This window comes from Onychomys torridus, chromosome 16 (assembly GCF_903995425.1).
Source record: "Onychomys torridus chromosome 16, mOncTor1.1, whole genome shotgun sequence".
Classification (NCBI taxonomy): Eukaryota; Metazoa; Chordata; class Mammalia; order Rodentia; family Cricetidae; genus Onychomys; species Onychomys torridus.
The window spans coordinates 10,902,129-10,914,859 of record NC_050458.1 but is presented as its reverse complement, the minus strand read 5'-3'; the positions used below and the strand labels follow the sequence as shown (position 1 = coordinate 10,914,859).

General features: G+C 38.2%; 1 protein-coding gene across 1 annotated transcript in view; it reads left to right on the top strand.

The window, feature by feature from the left end:
• The window catches only part of Tmem74 (transmembrane protein 74), a 56,596-nt gene that overhangs the window by 43,390 nt on the left and 475 nt on the right, over window positions 1-12,731 (top strand). Inside the window, exon 6 of the transcript XR_004946820.1 lies at window positions 10,939-11,017. The gene's annotated coding sequence lies outside the window, so the exon portion shown is untranslated. The remainder of the gene's footprint in view (window positions 1-10,938; window positions 11,018-12,731) is intronic.

Genomic DNA, 12,731 nt, shown 5'->3' with positions numbered 1-12,731 from the left:
AAAGTAAGCACATGAGGGTAGATTCATTTTTGCCTATCAGTACACCTAAGCATACCTTCCTGGTGTTGAAGTAAGAAGATGAAATGAAAACAGAAAAATAATTTCACTTACTTGAAAAAGTAATGTTTGAATGAAGATCAGTGCTGTTGAGGTGGTTGAAGTTGAGTCTGTTGAGCAGAGAGAAGAAAAGCGTGAAGGATGATGCTCAGAAATCTAAGAGAGATGCCTGTAACATTTCTATCCCTGAGAGCTAGGATAAGTTTGCATAGGACAAAACATGCAAAACACAACAGGAAAGTCACTGAGGATATGAGAGCTATATGGGTAGATGAAGAGGGGATTCAATCCCAAGTAGGTAGGCCTCACTAAATAGCTGACATGCTCACTTGACACTCTGGGAAAGCCAGGACTATTTAGTGAGGAACCAAAACCCAGAGTGGTAGTTATGCCATTGGACCAAGGAAAAAACTGAAATGATTTTATCCTTGATCTGCATGGGACCAGACTAGGCCCTCTGCATATAGGAGACAGTTGTGTAGCTTGGTCTATTTGAGGGTCCCCTGGCAGTGGGATCAGGATCTATCCCTAGTGCATGAGTCAGCTTTCTGGAGCATAGATTAATCTTAACAGGAGCAAGAGCATCTGGTGAATTTAGATGTCAAAGAAAACAAAGTTAGGCAATGTCATCTATACCTGCTTCCAGAAAACACTTACAATACCTGGCATAGAATCTCAACTAATTAGACATATGATTGGTACATAGGAAGAGTCAGTGAAGAAGCAGGCCCAGATTCAGACATGTGCTCATTGGAATTGGCAGCTGACCACTTTAAAATAGTATGGATCTGCTCATTTAAAATACAAGCTGAAATAAAAATGAGAAAGCAGACGGGAACCTGTAATGAGAAAACAGATGGGATATTTCAACAACATAATTGAAAGCATAAAGAAGAACCAAGTGGAAACTACAAATCAAAAAGTCCAGACGTCTATGTATAAATGTCCTGAGTAGACTTAATAGCACAACTCTGAAGTGGAAGGTTAGTCAACTCTAAGAAAAACCTATCAAATTTATCAATTCTAAAAATCAAAGAGAAAAATAAATGACTGATGAACTAATAAAGCACTCAAAATCATGTGAAAGCTTCCTAATTGTGGTCCCCAAACCCATGTAATTGGCTATGGTAATATTTTATTTATGCTTAAATGTGATTTTATTTGTATGTTAATAAAGTTTGCCTGGAAATCAGAGGTCACAGCGAGCCATAAGCAGAGTCAGGCAGTGGTGGCACATGCCCTTAATCTCTTATTGGTTATGTTACTTTTCTAAAATTTTGAATAGTGCACATGAAGTAGACAAAGGGAATCTATAGAATATTGCTAGCAAGGCAGAACCTGATATAATGTAATATAAACCCAGAAATAACATCTTGTGGTATTTGCTACAGTGTATTTCCAGAAGCAGTTAAATTGGGATTATGGTCATAGGACTAGGAAGAATCAAGGAACACGGTAAGGAACATACTAGGACATGTCTATTGCATAGGCAAATACAAAAAGAATAATCTTTATTTCAAATATATATTTACTCTATTTAAAAATATGAAACAAGAACTTTGTGACACAATTATAGTACATCTGACTTCCAACATGTGAAATAATTTAACAAAATATTCTAGTTGGAGTTTTTCTGTGTCCACCTGGCTCCTGCAGCCTCTCAGACCCAAGTTTATCTCACTTATAAACTGTATGGCCGTGGCAGGCTTCTTGCTATTTAGTTCTTATATCTTAAATTAACCCATTTCTATTAATCTATAAGTTGCCATGTAGCTTATGGCTCACTGGTACTTTATATGTCGCTTCTCATGGCGGTGGCAGCTTTCTTATGGTTTGTTGACCCAGCCTTCCATTTTCAGAATTCTCATCTCTGCTTATCCTTCCTATACTACAATTCCTGCCTGGCTACTGGCCAATCAGCATTTTATTTATCAATCAGAGTAACACATTCACAGCATACAGAAAGATATCCCCAGCAAAATATCCAATCTGTAATAAACAATAACTATGTTAGCAAATTTTAGCATGTGTAGAAATAAACTGCTTGTGAACATGTAAGTACAAAGGGGGATGTTAATAATATGAGTTTAATGATGTAGGTATTATATTGCTCATGAAGTAAAATAAAATTTCTTGAAAATAGACTATTGTGAGACAAAGATCTATATTCTCTAAAAACTGTTTTCAGAATGTGAACAATTTGTGTGTGTGTGTGTGTGTGTGAATTAAATTTCTTCCTTTGGCTGCCTAAATATAGGATTCTTATGATATGCTCCAAGAAATACATTACACCAATGAAAATGGCATCACGTGTTAAGAAAGAAGCAAATTCATGAGGTAACAGACCTAAAGAGAAGAGATTTAGGGTCTTAGAAAAGTATAAAAAGGGTTAAAGCAGGAGTGAAAGAGTGAACATAACTAAAACATATATAAACCTGTGGGGTAAGTTTAATATGCATGAGTGTACAAACATTGCTATAGAAGACTCCAGAATAACTAGGAAGAAGGAGCAATAAGTTTAGCTGAAACCATGCAGTTAATATGGTAGTTTATGTGAGCAAAGTTTGGCTATAAAAACGTGAACACATTTTGACTTTTTTCTGGGGTGGTCATTTGCAGACAGCAAAGCTGCCTCAGAGGGCAAGGGTTTACATTTGATATGCCATGTCATTGACCTTGTTTGTATGTTTGTTTGTGATAAGATCTTGTTAAATAACTCCAGCTGTTCTGTAACTCATTAAGGAGACCAGGCTAGCCTCAAACTTGCAATGATTTGGTGTTCCTGCCACCCCATCCCCCACCCAGTGCTGGAAATTACAGACATGCACTACCACCACTGGCTGTTATTAACCTTTGACCAAAGACAACATTTATATAATTCATTTGTGGTGATATTTTGTTTGTGCTCTATCAAATAAAGCTTGTTTGGAGATCAAAGTGCAGAGCTAGCCACTGGAGGCCTGGCAATGGTGGCACACACCTTTAATTACAACACTTGGGAGGAGGAAACAGGAAGTGATATGGGTGGGCAGAGAGGGGAAGTAGGAAGGCTGGGTGGAGACAGGAGCTCAGCCCTTTCCATCTGAGGATTCCTAAAGGTAAGGAATGTGCCTGGCTGTGCTGCTTCTCTGATCTTTCAGCTTTCTTCCTAATATCTGACTCCAGGTTTTTATTATTAGAGTTTGGTCTGCATTCATTCTTTCATGTTTTCATTCATACATTTCTTGAGCACATAAACCTCACTGGCCTTAGATGAATAATCATTTACTCCCAACTACTAAAAGAGGTACATCTATTGTAGAACTAAAGAACCAAGTATATTATCTGCTGTTTTCACTGCTATGACCTAATGTATAACAAGAAATACCTTAAGAGTAGAAGGATTTATTTTGGTTGATGGTCTGAGAGAACACAATCCATCCAAGCTGGGTTATCATGAGTTCATGGTGTCTCGCCTCACCTACATCTTAGTATGTCAGGAAGCAAAGAGCTTGGGTTTGTACCCCAGTGACTAACTTTCTCTAGGTAGTATACAACGCTTAATGGTTGGACCGCTTCCAAAACAAGCAAGTGTTCAAACACATGAACTTCTGGGGTCATTTCACACTCAATCCTAACAACAAGTACCAAGGGATAAATTCAAACAAAGATGTTGAGTTGCAAGTAATAGACAAGGATTCAAATCCAGAAAGTCCATCTAGCAGACCCACTGTGTCTCACTGATGTTGCCTTTAATATGGACTCATCCTTTGCACTATTTAAAAGTGATTTTTTTTTTTTATTTTGGATGCATACTTTTATTAGAGCCAGAGGTGACAGTTTTCCAGTGAAACAAATCTCGGAGTTCAGAATGGAAGACCACAAGAAACTTCACGTTGTAATTTACCTATCAAACTATCCTGGAACACAGCAATTGCAGTATGTGGTCCTTTGACATTACTTAACAAGTTGTTAACAGAAAACACACCAAACAAAAGCCTTATAGTCTCTAATGGTCAAGTCAATCATCAGCTTTTCTTAGAAGTGTGTGTGTGTGTGTGTGTGTGTGTGTGTGTGTGTGTGTGTGTGTGTCTGTCTGTCTGTCTGTCTGTGTCTGTGGATCCAACAAAGGGCCTTGCACATTTGTGGTAAATGTCCTACCACTGAGCTGTTTCTTAGCTCCATTTTTCTTAGATTTTGTATTTAAAGATTCACTTCAAATACCAGCAATCAGGCTATATATACTTGAAAGGAGGTGTATCAGTCACCTTTAAGCCTTGGATTTTCTAGATCTCTCTTCAAATAACTCTATGCTTCCAAATGGCCCCAAGAGCCAGGAGCCATTGTGCCATATTCACTAGGGATCGATGATATACTAATATTATCTTCTGTGTAGGCACAGTAAGGCAAATAGGTCCCAGACAAAACTGATTAAAACCTAACAAATCAGGGAAATATTTTAATAGGCGTTTGCAAGCCTTGTTATTCATTCATTTGTTCATTTATTCATTTGTTCACTGACCTACTCATTCACTGACACTGGTTGACTGTCCAGGCACTGCTTTGTAGGCTGGGAATGCAGTGGCATAAGCAACAGTCAAGCTGCATCCAAGCAGTGTTCCCTGTTCCCTTTCTTTTCTGATTCATTAGTTTTTTTCATTTGTAAAATAACTCTAGCTGTTTTAGTACATCAATTCATTCTGATTAATTTTGGAATAATTTTGATAGATTTTCTGAAATCTTTTCTTTCTTTTTATTTTATTAAAATGTAATTACATCCTTTTCCCCTCCATATTCTTCTTCCTATTCCCCTCCTACTTCCTCCCAATTACATAGGGTCTCCTTTTTAGTCATGGTTGTTACACACACATATGTATATGCATACACAATTGATGAATGAATATATATATATATATATATATATACCTTGTTGACCTTGTTCAGTACTGCCTGCAAGTATGTTTTTAGGGCTGACCACTTGATATTACATGATTAATCAGGGAGCTCATCTCTGGAAAGATTAATTCTTCCACTCTCCCATTCAGTAGCAGTTAATTGTTTATATCTCTTTATCTAGGGTTCGGGGTTCCTTTGAGATTCCTCTCATCTGGGTTGGGTGTCAATTGTTGGTAGAGATGTTCAGATCTTCTTTAAGTAGCCATGTTATTGAGATTTCGTGAGTGCAGTTTCCCTGTCACAGTCAGAAGGCACGGTCTCAGCATACGTCATGATTCTCTGGCTTTTTCGATCTTTCCGCTCTTTCTTCCACCATGAGGTTCCTTGGGCCTTAAGTACAAAAGTTGCATCAGTTGTCGATGGACAGCTCAGAGGCAATTTTTCTCTGCAATTTGACCAGGTTTCAGTAATACTTTCCTTCTGTGAGTACAATAATAACATAGAATGCAGTTAGAAATCGTACTGGTTTAAGAAATTAGAGATAGTAGGTTCCTTCTTGGTTCCATGATATCTCCAATCACAGGTCATTGGCTAGGTCTGCAGTATCAGGCATAATTTCCCTTCTATTGAACAGATCTTAAATTTAATCTAAGCTGTTGGTAACAAAGGAAAAGTGCCACTACTTCACCATTGCAGAAATGTTGCCAACCCAGTGGTGGTTAATAGGCTTTACAGATGGGTAAGACTACTACATATTGTTCTCCCTTTCTAGCTTCCTAGCACCTCATGATATTATGAGAACAGCTCCTTAGAGATGAAGCTTCTTAATCAATTCTAGCTTAATTTTAATGATTCCTAGGCTGAAGCAAGTCATTTCTCCCATTAAATAATCTAACAAGTTATAGTTTGATATATGCATATATTGTCTATCGTCTATCAATCTATCTACTCCCTATGTATAGTTATAGTCATTTAATTTTACAAATAACTTTTGTAACCAATGCCAATGTTGTATTCTTGACTTTTTTGGGTTTTTTTCAGGGCGGGGGGGAGTCGTATTTAGTGCACATTCTTCTTTGTTTAATGATGAAATTATTTGGCTCCAGAAGAAAAAATGAAACAAAAGTAAATATATGTTACATATACAGAATTTCACTTCATACAGTCTAATTCAAGGTCAATGCCATTTCAACTGTACTGCAAATTGTACCTATAGAACTGTGGAGTTTGCTGCATGATGTATGGTGCCATCTAAGTGGTAATGAACCCAGGTCTTTCTGAAAATAAATGTTCTTTCTTTTTACTTATCATGGAACTGAAAATAGTTTGGCCCTATAGCATTATTCTTTTGGATATCAAGGTAGTTAAACATTCAAAAGAAATTTTGATAATGTTAACATGCTACATGGAAAAATATGAGGCATTATTGCCTCATATTTTTTTCTAGACTCTTAAAAATCATATCCTCATTCATGTAACCTCCAGGCACCAAGGTTTTTTTTTTTTTAAATATATTAATATAGCTGTAATTTGAAGCAAGTTTTTTTTTATAGTTAACTGTATTTTAACAATGTTTGAGTGATTCTTATATGAGTCATTTCACTGTAGAGTTCTCAGAGGATTCAGAAATCCACAGATGTCTGTAGGGATTTTTCATATGAGGAGACAGAATTTTTAAAAGTTCAAAGCTACTTTTTCCATAGAGACTTTTATCTCCTTTAGATCATTTTAGGACCTCAAAGAGACTTCTGAGAGGGATCATGAGTTAAGCATCATGGGCAGTAATTAGCTAAGGGTGTAGAAAGGAAAGACCCATGGGCTGTGGCACAGAGCAGAGCAGAAACCTGAACAGAAGGGCGCGGGGGGGTGGGGGGGGTACAAGAAGTTCAGAGACTCTGAAGACAAACTTTGTCACTTTGATCTGCACCTGAGGCATAATTTTGTGAGTCAGTGAATGTCATTTGTGGTTACTAATTTGGCTCCCTTCCCCAAGTGCTTTGATGGCTTGCTTAACTGACTGTGTTTGGAGACTAGGCAATATCCAGTTCTTTAGACAATGGACAGGTGCATTACAGCTTTGCATTGAAAAGTCCACTCCTGCCATCAGACATGGGAAGCAGTTGGAACTGATTGGAATACATGTTTCTATTAATGCAAAAGATTCATGATGTGATTTGTACAGTGTTAAGCATAGCCAAGAAAAAAGAGTGGTGAAGGATTTGTTACTTGCAGCAGGAAAAGATAGCCTAGGAATTATTCACAAAGTCATTTCACATTGCCGGGAAGAACAGATTGTGAATGTGCACCTGTCTTAGCTAGAGTTTCTATTGCTAGGAAGAGAAACCACGCCCACAGCATGGTGGGAATGCAAAGTTATACAACCACTTTGGAAATCAGTATGGCACTTTCTCAGAAAATTGGGGATCAATCTCCCTCAAGACTGAGCTATATAGTAGAAAACATTTAATTGAGGTGGTGGCTTACAGTTCAGAGGTTCAGTCCATTTTCATGACAGAGAGCATGGCAATGTACAGGCAGACATGGTGCTGGCTACATATTGATCAGAAGACAACAGGAAGAGGACTGAGGCACTGAGCATGGCTTGAGCATATACAAGACCTCAAAGCCCACCTCCACAGTTACATACTTCCTCCAACAAAGCCATACCTACTCCAACAAAGGCACACCTGCTAATAGTGCCACACCCTATGACCCTATGGGGGCCAATTACATTCAAACTACCACAAGACCATATACATATCGAACAAAAGTGTGTTGGAGGAAGGCCCAGGGCAAACTTCAGGAAGGAAAATCATTGGGCATATTTTGGAGCATTATTAGGTCAAGCTCTTGGGACATGTGTTTGGAAGGTAAAAATGGCTGATGGAAATACTCTTCGGCATGTTCAGCATTGGCAAGGCTGCAAAAGATATCTATACCTCTGGATATGATGAACATCTTTAAAAAGTTGTAGGTGAGGGAAAGGAAAGGACACTTTGGTGTTTCACCCTAACAGTCTCATTTAGTGGTTAAATTCTCTGAGATGCTCTCTTACCTTTGGTTTTAAAATTTAACCCCACATTTCAACTTTTACCTTGATCTCTTATCTACTTTATGGGGTTTCTTTTTTTTTTTTTTTTTTTTTGCTGTATCTTCCTGTGTTGTAAAATCTTTACTATTTAAAGGAAAGTGGGTTTTTGGTTTTTTTTGTTGTTGTTTTTTTGTTTTTTTTTTTTTTGTGTGTGTGTGTATGACTATGTCACATACAATACACCTGCTAAAACCTCTATGAGGTTTCCTATGGCATGGACTAAATTTCTTATTCCAGCCTAGTGTCGTACTATTTATCTCTATTCTCACAATATCTTCTTGGTGTTCGTGTCAAATCCCACAGGTTGAGTGCTCAGTCCCAAAGGAAAGCCTCAACTTCAGAAACCAATGTTCAGTCCATGTTGCTCCCTTGGCTTCTGGTCCATCACACCTCATTCATGAGTCAATCATCTTCTAGAATGGTCATAGCATTCAGCAAAGTTCATTTTAACTTGTTTATCAGCTTTCTATTAAAAAAAAAATTAACACTGCTCCAAAAAAGTCGGATGCAAGAAATACATGGAGCAGTGTGGGGCCATATTTAGTGACTCTCAGAATCTCTCTAAGGCACACCATGCCCCTCAAATGTCCATTTGTCACCCCTATTCTCAAAGCCCTGTCCTCGTGGATTTTCTGGAACTTTGCTAATAGGCATGCTGATTAAATTATTGACAATTCGCCACCCTCTCTGCCCTAAAACTGGAACAGATAAGGGACAGAATAAACGGGTACAGGCTCTCACCTTCCCATCACAGAGCCATGTCCCCTGACATATAAATTCGTTCTTGAGGCAAAATAGGAAAGCTTTCCAGCCCTACTCATCTTTAGTATACAGAATGACTCCACTTTGGAGATTCCACATATTTAGGAGCCCTTATCCATACTTATTACTGTATAAGGAGAAAATGTGCATTTCTTTCTATAAATCACAATGTCACAGACAGAAACAAATAAATAGGATTGCGAGATAGTCCAAGCATTGCTTGTGACTAATTTTGAATACACAAAGAAACCAACACCTAAGCAGGAAAACCACAGGCAATTTCAGAGACTCTGTGTTGGAGTATATTGGAAAGTGTATGTCATGAGGGAAGAACAGGATACTCCATTTTGAGATAATTTGATAGTTCATCTAATTTCAAATGTGCATTATCTAGCTATGCAACCATTTCTGTTGGGATGGGAAATGAACATGAATCCTTTTCAGTCAAATGATCCTCCCATGGAAATTATTTTCCTTAAGATAGCCTTTGAATGCTGCACAGGTGGCAGGAAGAAGTAGGTAGGAAAGAGAGATCTCATTAGAATCAGAACAGACATCAGATACTACAACCTTGCACATTAATTACTACCCACCCATGTGCAGCATTCTAATCATTATTACATTATACATGTAATTTAGTACAAGGACAAAATACTGATTTTAGTGACCACAAAGTCTTCTGGGAAGATAACACTTGTCCACTTGTCTGTGCAATATCTATGGTTACCTCTGCCCTTCAAAGAATTGCGTGGCTGCAACTGGAGTGATGGCAACACAAACGCCTAAATATTTAATCACTGGCTATTTGTAGAAACATCTTGCTGAACCCTGAGATTCACCATTGCTTGTTCAGCTCAGGAACCAGTGAAGACATAGGTGGTTATCTTCCTGAGTTGTAACAGGTGAAAGAAGAGGCTGAGTTGGGAGAGGGATTGCTTTAAAATGTCAAACACAGGTTTTATGACATCAAACAGCACCTCTTTCCATTACAGTTATCACACCATTGGATCATTTTGCACCCCCTTTCCCCCAAGATGTGACAGATACTATTTGAAAATTCTCTTGTTTTATTCTGTTTATTTGAAATTAAAACTCTGGCCCCTTCTGCTGAGGCAATCAAACATGGCCAGAAACTACTCCAGGAATCCGAAGTGAGATCTGGTTGACTCCAAGATCTCCACCCTGAATTTATTGTCCAGAAAGTTCTTGCCATTGATGTTGTGATCACTAGATAGATAATTCCAGGGAAGTGATTCCATCAGAAGTAGCAACATAAGAGAATTGCTAAGTTCCTCCAGGAGGTAGGGGTACCAAGCATTAGGCACCTTCTTTTCTTTCCCAGTTAGTGCTAGCATAGGACTAAATACCTTGGTTGGCATTTTTAAATCTGTGGATAAAAGCACTCTAAATAAAGGCTCCCACGTGGGTTGTGTTCACATACTCCCCCACATTCTCAGTCTTCCTTCTCGTAGGAAGCTGCTTGCAGAGTGACACTGGAGGAAGGTGAAAGCCTCGGGAGGTGGGAGGGGTAAGAGACTAAGATACTCCCCAGAGAAAAATATAATTCTGTGCAAAAATAAACTGAGAGGTCTGAGCTTCTTGACATTATGGATTGATTTTTTTTAATCACCAGATAGATAAAGCTCTCCAGAAGAATGTTTTTTAGTTTCAGCTATTATAAGAGCCAAGAAAGACTAAAATAAGCCAAAGCACAGACAAATGTGCCAGGTACCTTTACAAGGATATAAAAACAAGAAAGCTGTATATTTTTGCCTTTCCCTTATTTCTACAAGCATTCTGGCAGTACAAGACACAGCAATTGAAGGTTTTGCTTTGATAAGCCTTCTAGAATTTTGCATTTATTTTTCATGGATGATACTTATTCTAATCAATAAAATTGTTTTCCCGTTCTCCATTTAATTTCTTGTAAGGACTTTTGTTGTTTTATGACAGCATTTTCTACTGATTATTTTAGATTAAAGAAGCAGATTATCCAAAAGCAGAGAGAGTGGAGCTAAGCAAATTCTGTGGCAGTATTGCCAGGATACTCTTTTAAGGGGAAAAAAATACATAAATTATGTTCCACTTTATCACCAAGTGTTCAATTTATTCATGTACAGTAAACAATATAACATCATTTTCCTCCTTTTCAGCTGAGAAAGCCAACCCCTGAATTAGTGGAGACTCAGCCCATGACAACAGATATGGATGATTTAACATTTCCTACTGAAAGTACGCTCATTATGTTCTTGCTGATCTGCTGCAAGGCTGTTGCTATGCATGAAACCATTGACTATGCAAATCAACAAGGAGGGAGGAATGCCAACTGGGCTGCTTGCAGACAGTCTTCAAACTGTTTCCAGTTACGGCCTCTCTATTAACTTATAGCTTTACTGATTGAAATGTTACACTAGGTCATTCATAGTGATAGTAACTCAGACTTGCTGTGATGCATGCTGGTTCCTAGTCTCCTTCTACTTTATTCCAAGGCACTGCTTTCTTTCTATAAGAGGAAACCCAGGCTCTCCGGGGAGCAGGTTTACACAGGTGAAAGGAAACTGAGCAAAGAGGAGCATTCAGCACTTGATTTAGAACACTTTCTACTCTGTCTGCTTATAGAAAGGCAGGTAAATTATGTGACACTTCAGAATGAGAAGGAGTGAGGGTAGAAGAAGTAGAATAGAGTAAGAATAAGTAACTTGCAGTCAGACAGCTTTGGACAGTACAGCTGGCTTCCCTCATGTTTGCACTTCAAGATCTAATGCATCTACAGTGTTGACAGTGGCTTTCTGCACAAAGGGAGGATCTGAGAAACTGAGCTAGTGTGATTACAGTTAGCATGGCGTGGGGCACACTGCATTGTGAATAGTCATGCTCTTTCAAGTCAGTGCTCCAAACAGATAATGCATGGGTAGAGCAAAAAGTTTACAAGAAAAAATATTCCCACCCTGTCTTCCAACCTTCTGATTCCCCTGCTTCATACATGTCACTACATCTGTCTGTAAGGTGGCTTTGCTTCCCAAGTATCTGGTTTTATATGTCATGTTCTTTTTGAAACAATGTATGTTAGAAATGATTATTTTCCTCTAAACTTAAATGAACACATTTTTAAATAGATGATGCAACAAGAGCTGAAGCATCACATAAACACCATGATGCATATCTTCTCTGTTTAATGCTAAGGAAATCTGTAACTTAGTGTTTATGTTGGGCTGATTGGAAAATGCCAGTTGTCACATGATTAGCAATTCTTCCAGGCCCACAGGCATAACCTATGACCAACCTATGCAACCCACCATATTATTGGTTGATCTGAGGCACTGTTTCAGACCAACATATAAAATAAAATGGGGGTTTATTATGTGTTACTTGATACAAAAGAGTTTGACATGTGAGTTTAAAGTGTAAACCTAAACCATTCAAGCTGAAAACATATACCCTCCCTTTTAATTAACTCACGTCTGTTCCTGTCTACTTCCATCTGTTTTCTCTTCTTCACAGAGGTTAATAGCAAGCTGAATTTTGTGTTATTAATATCAATATTTTGTTAAAAAAGTTTGTCATGGGGTTGCATGCACCAGAACAGTATGTTTCAGTCTGCTTGTTTTTTTTTTTTTTTTTTTTTTCTCACATGAAAAGAACAATATCAGACAGGATGAGGCCTTCAGGAATTTCTCCCCACTGACCATTCTCTCTTACTACCTCATAGAGCTGTAGTCCTCAACTTTGACTGCTCCAAAGTTGCATGTACCATAATTTATGTGTTTTCCTTGTTGTATGATGTTTGAGTCAATGATTGAAGGATGGGCTGGTGAGAATAAGAGAAAATGGATACATAGCCCAATAGCACAGATTTCTCTTTCGTTTTCCTACTCTTGTAGCCCAGGTGGACATGTGGTATCCACCCTAGAATCATCACCAATTTTCGAGCATCAACCTAAGTCCT